The sequence below is a fragment of the Pelophylax lessonae genome (genome assembly GCF_965119305.1).
Source record: "Pelophylax lessonae genome assembly, chromosome: 8".
NCBI classification, from domain to species: domain Eukaryota; kingdom Metazoa; phylum Chordata; class Amphibia; order Anura; family Ranidae; genus Pelophylax; species Pelophylax lessonae.
Genome location: NC_138775.1, coordinates 87,483,841 through 87,505,989, shown reverse-complemented (window position 1 = coordinate 87,505,989; position 22,149 = coordinate 87,483,841).

Sequence of the window (22,149 nt, the reverse complement as noted above, 5' to 3'; positions counted from 1 at the left end):
ATCTGTTACTGAACATGTTAATGTTTATTTACTAACATTTTTAACACTGCAGTCAGTCCAAATTAAACTGCTAGAAAAAAAGCTAGACAACAACAACAACAAACAGCTAGACAGTGGACTGGAGGGATGAGTCAGTGGACTACTGCTGCTCCAATAAAACACTGAACATGGCATCTATTTGACCGCAATGAATTTTCTCTTCTGTCCGTTATTTCTCCTGCATCCTGCTTTTCCGCATCAGAAACCTTCTCTTCTTGACTTTTATTTTCTTCAGGAAGAACCTCCTGCACCTTCTGTTGAATATCTTCTGTCAGTAATTGTTTTCCCTCGGCCAATACATCATCAGAAGAGAAAGGATGGTTCTTGTATTGAGGATCCAAAAGACATGCAAGCACAACATTTTTATTCTCCTCATGCTTCTCAAACCGTTTGGCGAGGCTGTCCCTCATGGCTTGCCTACATTTTTTAATGCCATGTGTGTTGGGTCCTTCATTCTTTTGAAGAAGCATCTTCAGCACTCTCACACATAGGATGACAGATGACACAGATGAGTCACCTCTAGTGTCACTTCCTCTATGGATAGGAGGGTCTTAGTGATATTGGCTATTATGTTCCACTGATCAGCAGTAGGACAAGAATGTCCTCCAAGTCCTTATTCACCTGAATATATAGTGAGAGCTCGCTTCTGCTCCAGCATTCTTTGCAGCATGTAAAGCGTTGAGTTCCATCATGTTGGAACAGCCTGAATCAAGTTGTTTTTGGGTAGGCCAAAGTCTTCCTGAATGCACCTCAGTCGCTGCTTGGCAAGGATAGAATGGTGGAAATGGCCTGCGCACTTCTTCAGCATGCTAATTATGTCAAGCAAAGCTTTCTGGTTTGACAGACCATCATTTACTACAAGTTGGAGGGTGTGTGCCGTGCAACTGAGGTCTGACACTCCTCAAGTCTCATACCTTTAACCATGTTCGCTCCACTGTCTGGCAGCACAAGCATCACTCGGTCTTTGGTGATTCCCCATTCTTCTAGCATGTTTAGAAACATTTCTCATGTACTCCCTAGTGTGGGATCCTTGCATCACTTTTGTATTCAACACCAAATGCCTTCTTGTCCATCCGCTGTCAAAGAAGTGGCATGTAAGACTCATTAGTGATTCTGTTTGTCCTGACCAGCAGTAAGTCGTGAATGAGAGTGAGTTGCCAGCATTCTCTGGTTGCAGCATAGCCTTTACTTTCTCAACAATCTTTTGGGGAATCTTTTCCAGCATTTCAGTTCGATAATACTTGTCACTCTTCAGTATGTACCTTGGCTCAACTATGGACATCAACCGCTTAAATCCAGAGTCAGACACTATTGTAAATGGCTGGTTATCAGTGTCCATTATATCTGTGATTACTCTGTCCAGCAGTTGGGATCTTCCATCTGATTTTAGCCACATGTTTTTTTTCTGAAACATATCTGTTATTGTTGGTAAAAGCAAGAAGTGACCAGCGCTATGGAGTGTGCGGTGGAACGTGAATGGCTATCAGGTGTAAGCGGCCAACAACCAAACCCCAAGGGGTCAAGATATAGGTAAAGTGCAAGAAAGGTTGAAAACGGCACTACCTTTGTGTGATAAATAAAATTTAAGGTGCAATCAAATGCAAGCAACGCATAAATAAAGGGGTGCAGCCCATAAAATATAATAGAATACCATAAAAGAGTTAAAATAAATAAATACGGTGTTTTAGGTAGATTCAAATGGAACCGATTAAATCTCCTAATATGTGGTAGGTTCAACCAGAAAGTGCTGAAGTGCAATAAATAAAATCAATTGACATAGACTGGTGGATGCATATAGAAGTCAGGCTGATGTGTATCTCCGAGGGTCCCCCTCCGCGATCAACAAGGCACAAGTTGGCGTTTTTCCATATGGAAAAAGAGAGAGGGGAGCCCCATGAAGTATTGAATACAAGAATTGCTGGGAACTACGCAGCATACACTCACTGTGAAAGCTGCGTCGGATCAGTAGCGAACGCCGGGAAGCTTCCACATTCCACGGCGGTGGAGTCCGAAACCGGAAGTGACGCTATGACGCAATGGACCCGCCCTACGCATTTCGTCAGAGGACTTCTGCTGGAGACATCAGTCTGATTTCTATATGCTGCAGGTTGTATATACAGCGCGACACCTAGTGGCCACACAGGTGACTGCAGCTGCCATCTTACCTTAAGGGATTTTTTTCCCTAGTTTTCACCACTTTTACCACCAAGTGTTTTTCTGTATTGGCATGTTATATTAACACAAGTAACATAGCCATAATTATTATCCACTACACTATTTATTTACTTTTGCACTGTATAATTTATTTATCACTAAAATAAATCCACCAGTCTATGTCAATTGATTTTATTTATTGCACTTCAGCACTGTCTGGTTGAACCTATCACATATTAGGAGATTTAATCGGTTCCATTTGAATCTACCTAAAACACCGTATTTATTTATTTTACCTCTTTTATGGTATTCTATTATATTTTATGGGCTGCACCCCTTTATTTATGCGTTGCTTGCATTTGATTGCACCTTAAATTTTATTTATCACACAAAGGTAGCGCCGTTTTCAACCTTTCTTGCACTTTACCTATATCTGTTATTGTGGCCGGGGATAGTGATGTTTCACCTTGTGATTCCTTTTGTTTTTTCTGTGCTGCATAGAACAATTCAACATGATGACCTCCTAGATGGGACCGAAGATTTGACGTATTTTTGGTTTTTGCAGGTATTGATCCCATGCTTACATTGTTTTTGCTCGTGTTGCACACTGCTGCTGCTTTACCTGGAGATGGAGATGAGAAATAGTCCCAGACCACACTTTTAATTTTTCTATCTGCATCCATCTCTATTGAAATGTGATGAAATTGAATATAGGCTTAAAACCTGGCTGGCTGGCACCCTGTGGTGATAAGTGGCTGGCACCCTTTGGTGGGTGGCTGGCTGGCATCCTTTGGGGGCTGGCTGGCACCCTTTGGTGGGTGGGTGGCTGGCTGGCACCTTAATTGTGGGTGGGTGGGTGGCTGGCTGGCTGGCACCCTTTGGTGGGTGGCTGGCTGGTACCCTTAGGTGGGTGGGTGGCTGTCTGGCACCCTGTGCTGGGGGGCTGGCTGGCACCCTGTGGTGGGTGGCAGGCTGGCTGGCACCCATTGGTGGGTGGCTGGCTGGCACCCTTTGGTGGCTGGCTGGCTGGCACCCTGTGGTGGATGGCTGACTTGTACCCTTTGGTGGCTGGCTGGCACCGGGCAGCTGTTGGTGGGTGGCCGCGGCAGCTGTGATAAAGTGCACTGTGACTGGTCACTGTACTGTATGATTAAGAAGAATCACTCACTGTCCTGACTGTGCAGTGTGCAGAGACTCCAGTATGTGGCCGCGGCCGACGGAAAACACACTGTGCTCACTGTGAGACTCCAAAACATGGCTGAGGGAGGCGGCCTAAGAAGGCCGCAGAAGCTGTCTCAGACTCCCAGTGTGCAGAGGCGCGTGGCGTAACATACGGGATGACGTCACGGCAATATCGGCAATATCGGTAACTGCCGGAACCGATTCTGATATATTAGGGAAAGTTAATATCGTCCCTTGATATAATGGTGTTGCCGATAATCGGTCGATCTCTAGCATCCCCTTGACTGACACCCGTCCACTGACTCATGTAGCTGAAAGGATGGCCCTCACAGGACAGGCTCCATCACACACATCTGTACTCACTTTAGGCAGATTCAAATCTTTTCCAGTTTCTCCCTTCCAGTCAGTTCTGCAGGACATCTCAGTTTAGCTCCTCTCTAACTTCAGGCCCTCAGGTTGACCACGCCAGGCTGCATGGCAGCTTCTACAGAGGAGAGGCAGCTGCCCCCTCTCTCTGGGACCCCGCTCTCCAGCTGAAGACCCCAAGCACATGTGCCCCTGGCATTTATACAGTCACCCAGCATGCCCTGATGCACTTTCCTCCTTTTGCCGATCACCAGGGCTGTAACAATGCCTGTGCCCTCACTTGTAGGTTTCCTCCCACTGTACAATATGCCTATCTATTGGACCAGTGTGAAACATTCAGACAAGCTGAGCTGCACCTGAGCACCATGAGCAGACTCTACCAATAGATCCTGCTCCCTGGTAGGCAAAGAGCACAATAAATTTACCTGGCAATCTTCCTGGTAAGCAGAAAGACCCAAGACTTATACTCTCTTCTGGCACCTACCTAGGAGGGTGCTACACATGCATAGTTCGAATCTCGGCTGGTTTAGTATAGATTTGAATCGGCTTAAGACTATAGAACTTAGCACAAGACTGATTTATTGTCATAGGTTACTGCAGTTAAGAATTTAGTACTTAAAACAGCTAAATAAGTTGAGCTTCAGCTGCCTCTGAAGACTGGATTGTTTCCTATTATTCTTATACATCACCTATCATCTATGAGTAATTTAATGTCCTGTTTACACTGGATTTTCTGTCTGTAGTTGAGTCACCCAGTCTCATATCTCTTTGTTTTCACCCATGAGTGGAAAGTCAGTCCGTAAAGGTAGATGGCTTGAATGTAAATGTAAAAAAAAAACACACACCTCAATAGGTTAATATGTATAAAAGTACATTGTGGGCTATGCGACAAATGTAGCAGAATGTAGGTTACAGCTTCAAGCAGAAGTTGTGAAAAGTGCATTGAAAGTTGATCTCTGACAGTTTTCTATCTATTGTTAAGTAAACATTGATGATTCAACATAGCTTTTTAAAATGAATATCAGTTGATGTAAATCATGGATGTTCATTTGTGGGAAAATAGACTTTGCACTTTGCAAGTGCAGTTGCTCCAGGACATAGTAAATGAGGAGAAGCTCTGCAGCCTTCCATCATCCAATCATGTGCTAGCAACAATGCTGTTTTTATTTTTTTCCGTGCATGTGATTAAGTATTCTTTGCCAAGTGGAGCTTTAATTCATTTACTAATCTCTGAAGCAAATGCACTTGCAGAGTGCAACTGCATTTACAAACTGCACAATCTATTTGCTTTTAGTAAATCAACCCCATATTTTAATCAAAGCTGGAGTTCCCATTTGAGCAGCCAGTTCTTTGTTGAGCCCACTGTTTTCCTGCTATGTACGTTACAATTATTTACTTTGTATCCTTATTATTTATCTTTATCAATTTTATTCTTTAGAAAATGCTGGGATCCAACCTACACAGAAATTCTGAGAAGCTCGGAATTATTTAATGATTCTCCGCTTGGAAAAACCTTAAAGTGGAACTGTGGCCAGGTGAACACTCAGATAGTAAAGTGGTTCTAAAGGCTGAAGGCTTTTTTTAGCTTGATGCTTCCCCCCCCCCCATACTTATGTCATGGTCTTACCTTCTTGCTGTTCTCCTTCGTTTGACATGTGCTGGCGGCCATCTTGGTTTCTGGGTTTCTTGTAGCCTCCCACCCTGCGGCTCCTCCTTCCCACTGGGAGGAGCTGGATGCCTAGCTCATATATATAGGAGGTCTGTGGCTTCAGTTCCCTGCTTGGTCCTCCTGTGTTCACATGCTACTAAGACTGCTGCTACTTCTGGTTCCTGTTCCTGGCTTCGTCTGACTACCCTGTGTTCACATGCTACTAAGACTGCTGCTACTTCTGGTTCCTGTTCCTGGCTTCGTCTGACTACCCTGTGTTCACATGCTACTAAGACTGCTGCTACTTCTGGTTCCTGTTCCTGGCTTCGTCTGACTACCCTGTTGGTTCCTGATCCTGGCTTCGTCTGACTACCCTGTTGGTTCCTGATCCTGGCTTCGTCTGACTACCCTGCTGGTTCCTGACCCCTGGCTTCGCAAAGACTCTGCATCGGTTTCGCCATCCGTTTGGACTTTTGCTTTATAGCTTGTTTTTCAATAAAGCTGTCTTATTTTCACTTATCTGTTGTTGTACGTCTGGTTCATGGTTCCGTGACAACTTACTTGAACCCTATCTCAATCCAGTGCTGTGTACAAGAGCAGTTGTTCCTACCGCTCTCTCCCTACACATTGACTCAGAGACAGCAACAAGAGCCATCTCTGCTGTCAATCACAGCCAGTAAGGAGGAAGTGAGAAGCAAGGCCAAGCTGCTCTTTGTGTGTCAATGGACATACAGAGCATGGCTTGGGAGAGAACCCGCACGAGTGCCCCATAGCAAGTAGCTTGCTATGGTGGGCACTCAGCAGGAAGAGGAGCCAGAAATGGGCCAAAAATGGGTGTGTCCATCAAGTGGGCATGGCCAAAAGTGGGTGTGTCCATCGAGTGGACTTTGCAGAATCTTTTGCAAAATTCTGCAATAAATAAAAAAAATGGGAAGAGTTAATAGATTTACCTACTTTACCCCCACCTTCCATACTGCGGAGGTTGATGCAATGCTCCTACCAATAAGATCCAGGGGTAAGAGGGGTAGCCCATATCTTCTAAGATTATATTACAGCTGTTGGAATAAAGAATTGTATTTTGTGCAACAACTACTGTGCATCAGTATTTAGAACAGATATATTATTCGACAAGTAGATGTCAGTGTTTGTAGCTGCATCTATGGTATGCTCTATGTCATTTCTCTGCCTGTTCCTGTTTCCTGTCTGCAGTTAAGCAGCAAAGCCCAAGGGGACTGTGCACTGTGTGTTCTGTAGGGCTATATACAGAACTTCTAACACCAGCACAGTGTGAGAGCGTCTTCTTCCAGAATTTGGGCTATTCAAAATTACCCAAGATCTTGCTAGAAGAAGAATGACTTTACCCTAACCTACAGTAGGTGCAAAAGACGGGGCTAAGATAAGTATATTTAATAACTTTTCTTTTCTGTTTTTTTCTTTTCTTGTTTTTTTTTGGAGAGTTTTGGCTTTGAGGGGCAGTAAAGTGGACCTTTAAAAATAAGCCCTTGCTGACCTTACATACTATGCAGTAATGCATCCTCAAATTTCTCCATACAAGCAGTGGTGTTTGTTCAAGTCATGTCTCAGCACTTTACTCTCCCATCTTCCTGTACACCGGTTGTGCTGGAATGAGGGAGCAAAGTTAATGAAAACCAAAAAAAAGGGAACCTGAGACTCTTTAGCTGCATAATTTGAAGGATGAATCACTTCTTAGTTGATGCAGGCACAGGGGTCCGTTAGGGTTTGTGTTAAATTTTTACTGCTTATAAATATTTGAATGTCCATAGCCCAGCCACACTTTCACTTTAAATAGAACCAAGGGCCAAATTATAGACATTTACCTATGCTTTTTAAAACAAGTCTTCTCTGATCTCTCCAGCTGCAGGCACTGTGGAGTAATTAATTTTCTGAATTCAGAGCAGAAGCGCCAAAGTCACATAAGTCTTTCACTAGCTCAGCTTACCCTTCTCCCCCTCCCAGCAGTGACTAGGCAGCCTTCTAAATTCTAATGTAAACACAGAGGAGGTGCTCTGGGAGGGGTCAGCAGGGCTACATGAGATACTGATATAAAATGCTTTGGTGCTTTGTTTATGAATTGCTACACCATGTATGCAGTTAGTTCAGGCTTCTTTTAAAGCTCATTTACTGTAAATATTTGGATATTTATGGCTACAGATTCACTTTACCAAGGTTATCCGAAAAAGTTTGCATAGTTAAATAATCTACCCATAAAGTAGATGAACAGTATTATGCTGGCTTTTCCTAGTAGCCAGTATGAGATAGATGGATTGATTGGCAGATCCTGCAACAAGGATACCTAAACAGATTTATCAATTATATGGAACCTTCTTTAGTTTAGTCTGTTTCAGAGAAGCTGATTGCCAAATGTTCATGGTCTTTATTTCTACATCCAGGATAACCGATTGCCGACCCGCCGCAGTACATATACTATGACAGGGCAGCTCCTACAGGCACAGCGTTGTACCCATACGTCGCTGCCTGTTTCCGGGTTTCAGCTGCATGCCCCCACCCGCCTGCTCCCCTGTGATTTGACACAGTTGAAATTTGTCAGCATATCCCAGCCAATAATTCATGGCTGGGATCTGCTGAGCAGCTGTGCCGAAAAACAGCCCAGAGCCCTGTGTTGACAATCAACACAGGGCTCTGTACAGAGGGAATGATCGCTTTATTTCTTCTCCCTGCAAAGCAGGGCAATGAAAAAAAATGATCTGTAGTAAAAAGCAGCACATATTACACACATTACGCATTGTTAGGCACACATTTAACCCCTCGATTGCCAATAGATGTTAACCCCTTCCCAGTGTCATTAGTACAGTGACAGCGGGCTCCACTCACACAGCGGTATCTTACCGCATCCAAGTATGCTATAAGATACCGCACAGAGTTTTTGGCGTTCACTAAAAAACGCTGCTAAAATACCGCATGAGTTATTTTATGAAGTCATGTGGTATTTTAGTACTGAAAACATGCAGTAATTTAATGCCTGGCAGTAGCCAATGTATTTATTAACATTATTAAATAGGCTTTGTTATGGAGTGGGCGGCCGCCCCCGTCCTTAACAACCACTACACTACATGGTTGCTAAGGAGCGGGCAGCGACTGCGTCCTTAAAAACTGATAAGTCATCAGTTGCCAGTAGGGTTGCCCACTGACAGCTGAATGTAAAAAAAAAGAATTGCCGGCAATAAAAAAATCTGAAAAAAAAAAACGTGTTGGGCCTCCCCTCATTGCCCTTCAGTTCTGGTATGGATTTTGAGAGAAACCCCACACAAAAATAAGTGGTATGGGGTCCCCCCCAAACTCCGTACCAGACCCTTATCCGAGCATGCAGCCCAGCAGGTCAGGAAAGGGAGGGGACGAGTGAGCCCCTCCCACAAAGCACCTAGTGCCCATGGGAAACCCTTTGACAGCTGATGATTCATCAGCTGTTTAGGACATGGCAGCCTCCTGTTCCTTAACAACCATGATGTTTACTAGTTGTTAAAGAGCGGGTGGCCACCCACTCCTTAACAACTGGTACACATTCCACAAATACCGTATGCCTGGACCACTACTTAATTTCTGCATGCATGTAATTATTTATTTCCTTCTGTGAATGGATTTTAACGCCTGCTAAGCATATTTACAGAGCATTTTCAGCATTTTTTGGTAAATACCGCACAAGTGGTCTAGTGAATTGACAGTTTCAGGATCGCATGAGATATTTAGGGAAAATGTTTCCGGACACCTAAATATCTAATGTGAGTTTGTTCTGTGAATAGAGCCCAGTGTACATTATTAGCACTGATCACTGTATTAGTGTATAGAGATGTCAGTTGCAGTTAGTCAGATCCCACAAAGTTTCAGTTAGTGTCAGATTGTCTGTTGCACTATCAAAGTCCCACTATATGTCGCTGATAACCGCCTTTGCTAGTATAAAAAAAAAATGAAAAAAATTCCAGTATTTATACCATCTTTTGTAGACGCTATAACTTTCACACAAACCAATTATTATACACTTATTGGGATCTTTTTTTTTACCCAAGACATGTAGAAGAATACATTGGCCTAATCTTATGAAGAAATAAATTAGATTAAAATAAAAAAAAAATTAAAATATCTTTTTAAATTTTTTTAAAAATATTTTTTAATATGTTTTATAGCAGAAAGTAATAGAACATAAAGTGATCAACTACCACCAAAAGAAAGCTCTATTTATGTGGAAAAAAAGAATTAAAGAAATTTCATATGAGTACAGTGTTGCATTTTTTAAAGCACATAGGGTATCGCCGAATTTTCAACAAGGTGAGCAAGGGAGTATAGGGGATTTTTAATGTGCCACACACAATAGTAGTCAAAATGATAATATGTTTAAAAAAAATATTTATTGATCCATAGGTAAAATGTAAAAGTATTCTCTAAAAACATGTATATAATGTTACCAAGTTTGTCATACAGTCCAACCACAGACTTTGGTTCTGTTGACTGTATGACAAATTTGGTAACATTATATACATGTTTTAGAGTGTACTTTTACATTTTACCTAAGGATTAATAAATATTGTTTTTAAACATATAATTGTATCTACTATTGTGGGTGGCATGTTAAAAATCCCCTATACTCCCGTGTCTCCCCTTGTGGGAAATCTAGGGAAACCTTATGTTCTTTAAAAATTGACTTTTGTGGATTGTGCTGCCATTTTTTTTATTTGTAACAATTTCTCCCTCCCAATTTCTCTATGTACAGTATTGAATGACCACACAATTGTCAGTTAAAGTAGCGCAGTGCCCAATAGCAAAAAATGGCCTGGTAATGAAGGGGGTAAAACGCTCCAGAGCTGAAGTGGTTAATATGTCTATTGATTGAAGGTCAGCAGGTTTGATCACTTTAAGTCCTAGCTTCAGCTCTTACTATGGTCATAGTAATTATGAAGTATCTAAATTCATAACATTTTCGTTTTAGACAGGAAGGTGGAGTTGGAACCTCTGTCAAGTTTTTATTGCTGTCAGTGTACCTTTAGGCTGCATTCACATGTCAGCGTTTGGATCGCGGGCAGAACCGCCGCGGTTCCGCCCGCGATCCGGAGATTATTGCAAATCGCGGGACGCCTAGCGTTGCCCGTTGATTTGCAATAGCCCCCCAAACGCCGAGCGATGTTGCCGCGATTTCCGCCTGCCGAATCGCGGCAACATCGCGCAAACAAAATCGCGGGACGCAATACGCTCCAAAGAAGTACAAGAGCTTCTTTGGAGCGTATTGCGTCCCGCGATTTTGTTTGCGTGATGTTGCCGCGATTCGGCAGGCGGAAATCGCGGCAACATCGCTCGGCGTTTGGGGGGCTATTGCAAATCAACGGGCAACGCTAGGCGTCCCGCGATTTGCAATAATCTCCGGATCGCGGGCGGAACTGCGGCGGTTCTGCCCGCGATCCAAGCGCTGACATGTGAATGCAGCCGTAAGGAAAAATTACTATTTCTGTTTGTCCCAGTAACTATTGCCACCAGGACTGAACATTAGGGAACATTTTTGAATCGTCACCAGGATGAAATATAAAGTTAGGCTCCTTTCACACATACGGTCCGTTCAGTTCATCAGTTCAGTCACGTCAAAATGTATCAGTTTTCCATCCGTTTTTCATCCGTTTTTCGTTAGTTGTTATCCGTTTTTCATCCGTTTTTCGTCAGTTGTTATCTGTTTTTCATCCGTTGTCATCTGTTTTCATCCGTTTTTCATCCGTTGTCATCTGTTTTCATCCGTTTTTCATCCGTTGTCATCTGTTTTCATCCGTTTTTCATCCGTTGTCGTCCGTTTTCATCCGTTTTTCATCCGTTGACATCCGTTTTTCGTCCGATCCGTTTTTTTGACGGATGAAAAATAGGGCATTCATCCGTTCAAAAAAACGGACATTGACGGAAGCGGATGAAAACGGATGTTAACTGATGATCATCCGTTGTCATCGGTTTTTACATAGAGATACATTGATGTCCGTTTTTCATCCGTCAACGGATGGATGAAAAATGGACAAACGGACAGCATGTGTGAAAGGGGCCTAAATCTAATGGGGAGCTTTGGTCTGGTGCCAGTGATCTAAGAATGGAAACTTTCTCTCACTTCCTGTTGTGTCTTTTGCACTAAGAGTGAGGGGAAATCTCCCCAGGGGAGCACAGATGGCACAACAAACAGAACAGGGTTTAACCATTCCCTACTCTAACCAAAATGAAACCGAAAAGTTTTGGCTTAAGAGACACTTTGCAGTGGTTGTAAAGGCAGAAGGTTTTTTATCTTAACCACTTCTGAACCAGAAAGAATTTGCCCCCTTAATGACCAGGGCATTTTTTGCGATTCGGCACTGCGTGACTTTAACGGACAATTGTGCCGTCGTGTGATGCTGTACCTAAATAAAATTGATGTCCTTTTTTTCCACAAATAGAGCTTTCTTCTGGTGGGATTTGATTACCTCTGCGATTTTTATTTTTTGGCGCTATAAACAAAAATAGAGTGATAATTGTGAACAAAAAAAAACAGTATTTTTCACATTCTGCTATATAACATACATTTTTTTAACATTTTTGCCCAATTTGTTTTCTGCTACATATTTTTGGTAAAAAGAAAATTGCAATAATATTTTGATTGATTTGCGAAAAGATTATCGCGTCTACTAACTACAGGAAAGATTTATGTAATTTTTTTTTTTTTTTTTTACTAGTAATGTCGGCGGTATGCGATTTTTAGCGGGACTGGGACATTTCAGCGCACAGATCGGACCCCTAACTTGCATTTTTGACACTTTTGGGAGGACCAGTGACATTAGTACAGTAATCAGTGCTAAAAATATGCACTTTGACTGTAATAATGACACTGGCAGGGAAGGGGTTAACAGAGTGGTTGACCAAGGGGTTAAATGTGTACCTAGGGGCGTGTTTCTAACTGTGGGGGGGTTGGGCTTTTAAAATGATCACCGAGACCTTTGATCCTATATAGAAGGATCACAGGCACTCTGTGATCATTCCAGAGAGAAGAACGGTCAGCTGTGTTTACAACAGCTGACTGTTCTTCTCTCTCAGCAGGGAGCGAGCGTGGGTGGCAGGCGGCAATCGGAGCCTGCCCTGTGCATCGGAGTCCCCACTGCCGAGTGGGGGCGGGAGCCTGCCGTCGGCGATGCGCTTGTCCCCTAGCTGCAGGCGCGCGACCGATGTAGAACTACGCGCAGGAGGGGCTGCCTGCCGCAGTTAAACTGCGGCGGGCTGTGGGGAAGTAGTTAATGCATTCTATGCATTAAGATAGAAAGCATTTCGTGTGCAGCAGCCTCCTTAATACTTACCTGAGCCCCATCTTTATCCAGCGATGTCCACGAATGCTTCAGCTGTCTGGGACTCTCTCCTGGGCTCTCTATATTTATTGGCTAAAACAGCAGCGTCGCCATTGGCTCCCACTGCTGTCAACCAAACTCAGTTAGCTAATTAGGAGAGAGAGGGGGTGGGGCCAAATGGCAGCTCCGTGTCTGAATGGACACATGGAGCTGCAACTCGGCTCGGGTGCCTCCACAGCAAACTGCTTGCTCTGGGGGCACTCAACAGGAGGGAGGAGCCAGGAGCTCCAGCCAGGGACCCGAGAAGAAGAGGATCAAGGCTGCCCTGTGCAAAACCAACTGCATAGAGGAGGTAAGTATAACATGCTTAAAAAAAACAGACTTTAGGGTCACTTTAAGGGTTCATGTGGGTAAGTGCTCATGTCACTGTGCATATCAGTGGGACACATGCAACTGCATGAAAAAGCTGCACTTTACCCACTTGCCCACCGCCTAACATACTTTTACTGTGGCAAGTTGGCTCCCCTGGGCGAAATCACATACCTGTACATCATTTCGTGCAGGGGCTCCAGGGGGCTAGCAACATTGATTGGTTTGTGTAAAAGTTATCGTGTCTACAAACTAGGGGATAGATTTATGCCATTTTTTATTTATTTATTTTTACTAGTAATGGCGGTGATCAATGATTTTTTTGCGGGACTGCGACATTCGGACACCTAACTGACTCTTTTGAGGGTACTAGTGACACTAATACAGTAATCAGTGCTAACAATATGCACTGATACTGTACTAATAATAGTGGCAGGGAAGGGGTTAACACCAGGGGCGATCAAAGGGTTAGGTGTGTCCCTAGGGGGTGCTTTCTAACTGTGTGGGGGTTGTACTCCCTGGATGAACACAGAGACCTGTGTTCCTAAATAGGAGGAACGCAAGATCCCTGTGTTCATAACTGACAGAACAGCGGTCTGCCATGTTTACATCGGCATTCTGTCTCCATGGGGTGGCTGGCGGACATCGCATCCGCTGGACCCGCTGATTGGCTCTCCCTCTGGCCAATCGGCACGCGTGCTGGCGCCACCTCCACTATCTGTTGCACAAAGCAACGCACAGGTATGTTGTTTCGCGTAATAGAGCCGACCTGCCGCGGTAAAACTACAGGTGCTGGTCGGCAAGTTTAAAGGAAATCCCTCAAAGTGAAGTTTGTTTTCTTTCATCCACGCTAATATTTAGGGCAGATCCTAAACTGTAGAAGCCTCCATAATCTAGTAGTATTATATATAGACCTGCAATATAGAAATATTTCCGAAATACCATATTGGTGACATAGGGTGAAAATCCCATCACCCCTCCCCCGTTTCTCTTATGAGATAGGGAGACAGAACATCCATCTGGGAACAGAAGGAGCGTGGAGTTTGTGTGACATGGGAAAACTGAGAGGGAAAAGGGCAGAGAATGTGCTGGAACATGCCAAGTTAAAATGGAAAAAGAAGAAGGAGGAATTGGTGGATATGAACTTTAAAACTTTGGGAGAAGATTTATTTCAAAGTATGCCTGGCAGTAATTTCTTTTTGGTGTATGGTATGAAGTAATTATCTTACCATTTCAGAAGTCACAAAAATCAATATAAAAGAACTGTATTCATCCCTGGTGGATGTGATTATATTATATCTAACTTAGGACTGATCATTGGATTCTTTATATCATCTGGCCCAGTATAACCTGTCTGAAACTTGTTGCTCACATGTAGCTAGTTATGTTGTTTACATCTATGGGCTATATGCACTGTAATCTAGGGTGACCAGAGGTCCCCGGATTGAGGACACTGTCCCCGGTCCAAGTCTGTCCCCGGTTTTGTCCCCGGATTCAGGGCCGGATTAATGTAGACAGAGCATCCAATGCTGGCTGAGAAACAGCCTGGTGGCTCAGATGCAGACGCCCCCTGCTGGACGATCTCACTGCGGCTCCTGCTGCTGTTCAATGAAGGAGAGGCAGAGCCAAAAATTGACTGTGTGGAGGGCTGAGAACGGGAGATGGGGGGGGGGGGGGGGTCTGTTTGTACACAGGTGAGGGCAGTGGGGGAGCAGGGGTCAGAGCTGATTCAGATGGAGAGATAGAGAGTTTAGCTGGTGTGGGGGAAGGGCTAAGAGGTGGCTGCAGAGATAGTCTGTGAGAGAAGGGTGCCGAGGTGAGCTATGGATGTGGGGGCAGAAGTGTCCTCTGTGAATAGCAAACCTCTGAACCCTGCCCTCTGTGCCTAACACCCTCCTGTATAGTATTTAGTACTGTACCCAGTACTCTGTGTGTTATGTAGTCCTGTACCCAGCGCTCTGTGTATTATGTAGTCCTGTACCCAGCGCTCTGTGTATTATGTAGTCCTGTACCCAACGCTCTGTGTATTATGTAGTCCTGTACCCAGCACTCTGTGTATTATGTAGTCCTGTACCCAGCACTCTGTGTATTATGTAGTCCTGTACCCAGCACTCTGTGTATTATGCAGTTCTGTGCCCAGCGCTCTGTGTATTATGTAGTCTTGTACCCACTGCTCTGTGTATTATGTAGTCCTGTACCCACTGCTCTGTGTATTATGTAGTCCTGTACCCAGCGCTCTGTGTATTATGTAGTCCTGTACCCAGCGCACTGTGTATTATGTAGTCCTGTACCCAGCGCTCTGTGTATTATGTAGTCCTGTACCCAGCGCTCTGTGTATTATGTAGTCCTGTACCCAGCGCACTGTGTATTATGTAGTCCTGTACCCAGCGCTCTGTGTATTATGTAGTCCTGTACCCAGTACTCTGTGTATTATGTAGTCCTGTACCCAGCACTCTGTATATTATGTAGTCCTGTACCCAGCGCTCTGTGTATTATGTAGTCCTGTACCCAGCACTCTGTGTATTATGTAGTCTTGTACCCACTGCTCTGTGTATTATGTAGTCCTGTACCCACTGCTCTGTGTATTATGTAGTCCTGTACCCAGCGCTCTGTGTATTATGTAGTCCTGTACCCAGCGCACTGTGTATTATGTAGTCCTGTACCCAGCGCTCTGTGTATTATGTAGTCCTGTACCCAGCGCTCTGTGTATTATGTAGTCCTGTACCCAGCGCACTGTGTATTATGTAGTCCTGTACCCAGCGCTCTGTGTATTATGTAGTCCTGTACCCAGTACTCTGTGTATTATGTAGTCCTGTACCCAGCACTCTGTATATTATGTAGTCCTGTACCCAGCGCTCTGTGTATTATGTAGTCCTGTACCCAGCACTCTGTGTATTATGTAGTCCTGTACCCAGCGCTCTGTGTATTATGTAGTCCTGTACCCAGCACTCTGTATATTATGTAGTCCTGTACCCAGCGCTCTGTGTATTATGTAGTCCTGTACCCAGTGCTCTGTGTATTATATAGTCCTGTACCCAGTGCTCTGTGTATTATATAGTCCTGTACCCAGTACTCTGTGTATTATGTAGTCCTGTACCCAGCGCTCTGTTTATTATGTAGTCCTGTGCCCAGCGCTCTGTGTATCATGTAGTCCTGTGCCCAGCGCTCTGTGTATTATGCAGTCCTGTGCCCAACATGCTGTGTATTATACAGTCCTGTGCCAAGTGCTCTGTGTATTATGCAGTTCTGTGCCCAGTGCTTGGTGTATTATGTAGTCCTGTGCCCAGCGATCTGTATATTATGCAGTCCTGTGCCCAGCGCTCTGTGCATTATGCAGTCCTGTGCCCTGCACTCTGTGTATTATGCAGTCCTGTGCCAAGCATGTCCCCAGATTTCATTTAAAAAATCTGGTCACTTTACTGTAATCCCATTTGGGAATATAATGACATCCATCAAGGATGAATACAGTTCTTTTATATTGACCTTTGGATTATGAATAAACTTTGTAGTACTCTAGTACTCATCTCCTTTGTTTTGGGATTATTGATGGCAAATTGGCAATCTCTAATGTCCTTTCCTTCTCCTCCTTTTTTTTTATTTTTCCCCAAAGACCAAGTCCTACACTCAGTGGTGTTGGAAGTCCTGGACGTCCATGCCAGCCAAGGCTTCCAAGTGTTCCTGTCTCATAAACCTCTGCAGAGAGATCACTGCTTCCACACAGAGAGGAAGGGAACTTCTCTGCAGCATGCTGACAGGGGGGCAAGCTTTTCTCTTCAAGCTATGGATTCTTTCTAAGGAAAACAATCTGAAATACAGTAAATCTTTTGATTGAATACACTTAGAATGTATTTAGAAGTACTAAACTGAAAGTTTAGTTGAGCTTTACCTCATTCTGCCTGCAGGGGGCGGAACCAGAGTCTAGTCTCGGGAGGGGCACTGCCATGAAATAGGGTGTTGCTTACAGAACTGGTTTTAACATATCATACAGTCCTAAGCTTTTTTAAAACAGTGATACGTATAAATGATGCCACTTCCTCTCAGCGTGGAGGAGGTAGGGAAGAATAGTGAGACCTGCCAACCACAGTGATGAAAGTGTTAAGGCTTGCCACGACAGAGGTGGCGGTCTTAACACTTTAATCAACTTTCCAAAGATGATTTAAGATTTCCCCGCTGGTCTCCTGATGTGCTACAGTACAGCGCACCTCTCCATTTCCATCTCCTTTCCTCCACCACACACCGTGGCAAAACTAAGGGTGGAGGCTGCTACAGCGCACCTTTCCATCCGAGACTCATGCCCCTACAGCAGGGGTGCCAAAATGCAGAGCAGACACAGACAAAGCCCTATCTACTCTATCGGCCCCATGATCTGAACCACCCAGACAGAAGGGGAGAGATCCTCTTCTGTTTTTTTTTTAAGTGGATCGGATTGGAGATAGGCGGGCGTAACCCGATATAAGTTCCATAGAGGTGAATGGAGGGTTCAATTGGGTCCACCCCAAAAACCGACAGGCAGACTTAATTAGACCAACTGCATGAAAGGGGCCTAAGGCTGCTTTCACACGGATGCACTGCCCTTTACCTGCACCTCAACTGACCTTAATCTTCACTTCTTCCTCAGGATTCCTGCAGGTATCGCTGGTTGCTGCTGTCCCCTAGGCAGGTATGGCTGGTGGCTGCTGCTGGCTGTCCTACAGGGCTGGTACTGCTGGTGGGTACAGGTGACTGGTACTGCTGGTGGGTACAGGTGACTGGTACTGCTGGTGGGTACTGCTGGCTGGGACTGTTGATGGGTATTGCTGGCTGGTTCCATACCCACCATTCCTGAGCATCAGTGTGACAGGAGCAGCGCTGAAGGAAGCATGGGGCTGCAGTAGATATCAGAGCTGATGCTTCCTGTATCGCTCCTGTCACAAGCGGCGGCAGAGTACATTTGGTATCACTCCGTCTGTGACAGGAGCCGGGGGTATAAAGGAAGCATCGGCTCTGCTTCTTCTAGTGCTGGCTCCATTCTTCACACTGATGCTCAGGGATAGCGGGTCAGGAACCCACAATCTGGGCTAGCTGACCCCCCCCCCCATCCGATAGCAGGAGATGGCGCGGGGATCCTCGGACTCAGAGTAAGTAATATTCTCTTGGGGAAGCAACTGCTCCATTGCCCCCCTGGATCTGCCCCTGCTACCTGATTAATTAGTTAAGAATTTTTATTAGACATGATGGCTTCCTTTAAGTCTTTCAGTGTTACGTTTTTCCCCAGGTAAAACAAGCAAAACAATTTGCATTTATATTTTATTGCATGTTAAAATGTGCATTATGCATCTGAAAATGACTTAAAGTGTTACTCAACCCAGGACCCCACATTCACTATATCTGGACTCCCACAGTACACAGAACATGGAAATGCAATAGCTTTAAAAAATATAAAATGCTAAATACCTTTTCTCATCAGCAGTATATACTATGGCAGTCTTGTGACTTCTATCAGTGCCTGGTTAAAGCTTGTAGGAGGAGTTTTCCTACGGCACTGAGCTGTCCTATCAGGATGCAGGAACCCTGACCCTCTGTCTGGACAGTGCTGATTTACCCTGTGCTGATCACATTCACTCTCCCAATAAAAAAGAAAAAACTCTCCAGCAATACACACCAAACTGAGCATATGCAGACTGGCTCCGCTAACTTTGTTTTATCCGGACAGTGCAAGAAGGGGAGGATCTGTGCATACAGGATCAAACAGCCTTTTTACACAATGTGGAGGATTAACCCCTTAGGTACCTCAGTGAGTATAACAAGCATGCTTTCCTGTATATACAGACTGATTTTACTGTGGGTTTAGTAGCACTTTAATACTCCAAAACATTAAATATAAAGCAGAGAACCTGTAGAAAAAAAAAGAATAGCTAGATGCCATTTTTTTTACACTAAATTTGCGCAACTGTCAAATCTAATTAATGTAGACAAACACAATATAATTCCCAATGTTTGTAATGTTTAAGAAGAGACTGTGTGGAGTAAACATGATGTCACAGATATGTCAAGACTTAGGCCTCATGTACACTGCTACTTGTAAACAGACGTTTAGGAGCAGTTGGGCGTTTTTTTCAGAAGCCCCTGAACCCTCCTCTATGTTATCTTATCTGTCCATGTACACTGAGTCGTTTACAGTCATTAAGCGCCGGTTCACATTACCGCGACGCTACTTGCAGGGGCGACCTCCGAGATCGCAGTGCGAGCAGCACGCCGCAACCTCGGAGCGGCCGCCACGGACTTCATAACATTGAAGTCTATGGCGGTCGCCTCCTGGTCGCCCCAAAGAAGCTCCGGACCCTTTTTCTAGGTCGGAGCGACTTGTGTCGCTCCTATTAGAACGGGTCCGCAGCTTCCCTATGGGAGGCGACCTGCGGCGACCTGTGAGGCGACCAGGTCGCCTCACAGGTCGCCCCAGTGTGAACCGGCACTTAGAGGCAGTTGAGTTCAGTGTCGTTTTTTGGAAAGCAATTATTTGCATTCAGGATGTTCAGAACGTGTGTTTACCGGCATTTCAAACGCAAAACGCGACCGAACGCGATCACCCACGTTTCGCGCTTGCGTTTTTACTGTTTAAAGGAGAATGATTTTTTGACCTCTAAAAACGGATCTGAGCGCAAACGCCCGCTAAATGCCGTTAAACGCGGCTGCAAACGCGACACAACGGATGTTTTAAACGTCCTTTACATAGCTGTTAAATTCCAGCGTTCAAAGGACTTTTTAAAACATCCCATGTACATGTAGCCTAAGAGCCCATTCACACTGCCGCGACTTGTCAGGCGACTTGTCAGCCTGACAAGTCGCGGCCGGTCGCGGTCCATTGAGTAGTACAGGACCCGTTCTAATAGGAGCGACAACTTAGAAAAAGGGTCCTGTACTACTTTGGGGCGACCTGGGAGCGACTTGCATAGACTTCCATTATGTGAAGTCCCTGCAAGTCGCTCCGAAGTCGTGGTGCACAGCGGTGCACGCGACTTCACAGGTCGCCCCCCGAAGTCGTGTCGCCTCAGTGTGAACCGGCTCTTAAAGTGATTGTAAAATCTCATGTTTTAGTTGTTTTTTTTTAAAATAGCAAACATACTTAACTCCTCTTTGTAGTTGGTTTTGCACAGGGCAGCCTGCATCCTCCTCTTCTCGGGTCCTTGCTTTGGGGGCACCTGAGCTGAGCTGCAGCTCTGTCTGTTCATTCAGACACAGAGCTGCGGTTCGGCCCCACCCCTTCTCTCTTATGATTGGCTAACTGACTTTGATTGACAGCAGTGGGAGCCAATGGGGAGGTAGATCAGAAGGGAGAGTCCTGAACAGCCAAGGGACTTGTGGACATCCCTGGATAGAGATGGGGCTCAAATAAGTATTAGGGGGTGCTGGGGCTGCTGCTACACATGGAAGGCTTTTTATCTTAATGCATAGAATGCATTAGGATAAAAAAAACTTCTGCCTTTATATAAGAAAAATTATGATACTTAAAATTGTCCATAGTCGACACTTCAAAAATCTTTTCAGCTCATTGGTTTAGAATTAACCATGAATAAAGGCCTTAGAATTATTCCTCCCATGCCAGCATGCCCAGTGAAAATCAATATGTTTTACCCAAGAACGTCGTAGGTGTGTGCATAGGGTTTTTTAATTCATTAGGTTTTATTTTTATTTCTTTATTGCTATAGCAAAGGGTCTGAAAACACAGCAGGCCATATTTATGGGGACATCATGAGTCTAATAGATTAGTCTGCCTGCAAACTAATTGAGTAATGACAGAGCTCAATTGGTTTATATTCTGGCCATAGAAAAACAAAATTTGAAAACCACGAACCAGGAAGGGCCTACAGCAGGGCACTTCAAGTTTCACAACTAAATGGGAGATCCGCAAAACAGATGCTTGCTGATCCTACCTCCATTCTCTTGCTATCCTGAAATGGGGCCTCCATAGCTGGGGATACTTTGAAAAAATGGTTAACCCATGCAATTCTCTGAATTTACTGTTTGTACAAATAATTTTGAGCCTGAGAAATGCTTGGGGTTCATGCAAAGAAAATTAACGTGTAAAAACACCCTTTGTTACGTATATACTACCCCCTTGATCCCAACATGCCTTCCCAATTACCTCCTAGTATACTCCCCTGTCCCCAGATATCAATGAGTAAATAGAGCAGTCACCAGTCAACAGGGGCTGACTGGCAACTTTCATCCCAGGGGGCAAGTACAAACAATAGGCCCATGGTGCAGCGACTCGGCCCCCCTCCCACTCTCTTTCCGGCCTCCTCCAGACCCCCATTCCAGGCTGAAGTTCCGCTCAAGGTACTCTCTACTCACTGGCCAAATCTGGTTTCCTGAACCTGGCCAACAGGGGCAGTTAGGGGGAGCTGGGACAGCTCGGTCGGGGCTGGCCGGAGGAGGAGGTTCCCCAGTGGGGCAAGACACTGGCCTCTGCTCAGACACAGCTTACACCATCCATGCTGGGGGGGAGGGCTGCGATCTGTCCTTGTCTTTATCCCACACTCAGTAGGTCAGTGGTGGGGGCTTTTTACTTCTCTTCACCAGGAATCCTTTAGGCATGTCTGTGGCAGAAGCAGTGCAGTCTTTTTATGGGGCATCAGAGTGGCCCGGGGGGCAATTGCCCCCCTGCCCCCTGGCCCAGTCCTCCCCTGCCAGTCAACATTTTGCCAACCAAGCCCATGGCTGTGGTCTTCACTCAATTTTATTGTAGTAGAGCTTTAATTTTCTCCTGCTGTTCCTAGTTCTACACACAAAAAGAGAAAGAGATTGACCACTTTCCCCTGTCTGTGTGCAGAAAAATGGATCAGTGGGGAAATAAGAGGAACTAAATGGGTTTGTCTAAAGTGCCTGAAATGTAATAGACAGGAGAGATGAAATGTCCCTACAAGCTATGATGTGTTGATTGCTGGTCCTTCCTCAGCCAGCTCAAACACTACATTAGTAGCAGGGTCTATATTTAACTGCTTCACATCTGGCCTATTGACAAATGATGGCCAGGGAGAAGTTTGCTTGTTCTGGGTGGATGTGATATGTTAACCCCCCCCCCCCCGCCCCCATAACGCTCCTTGT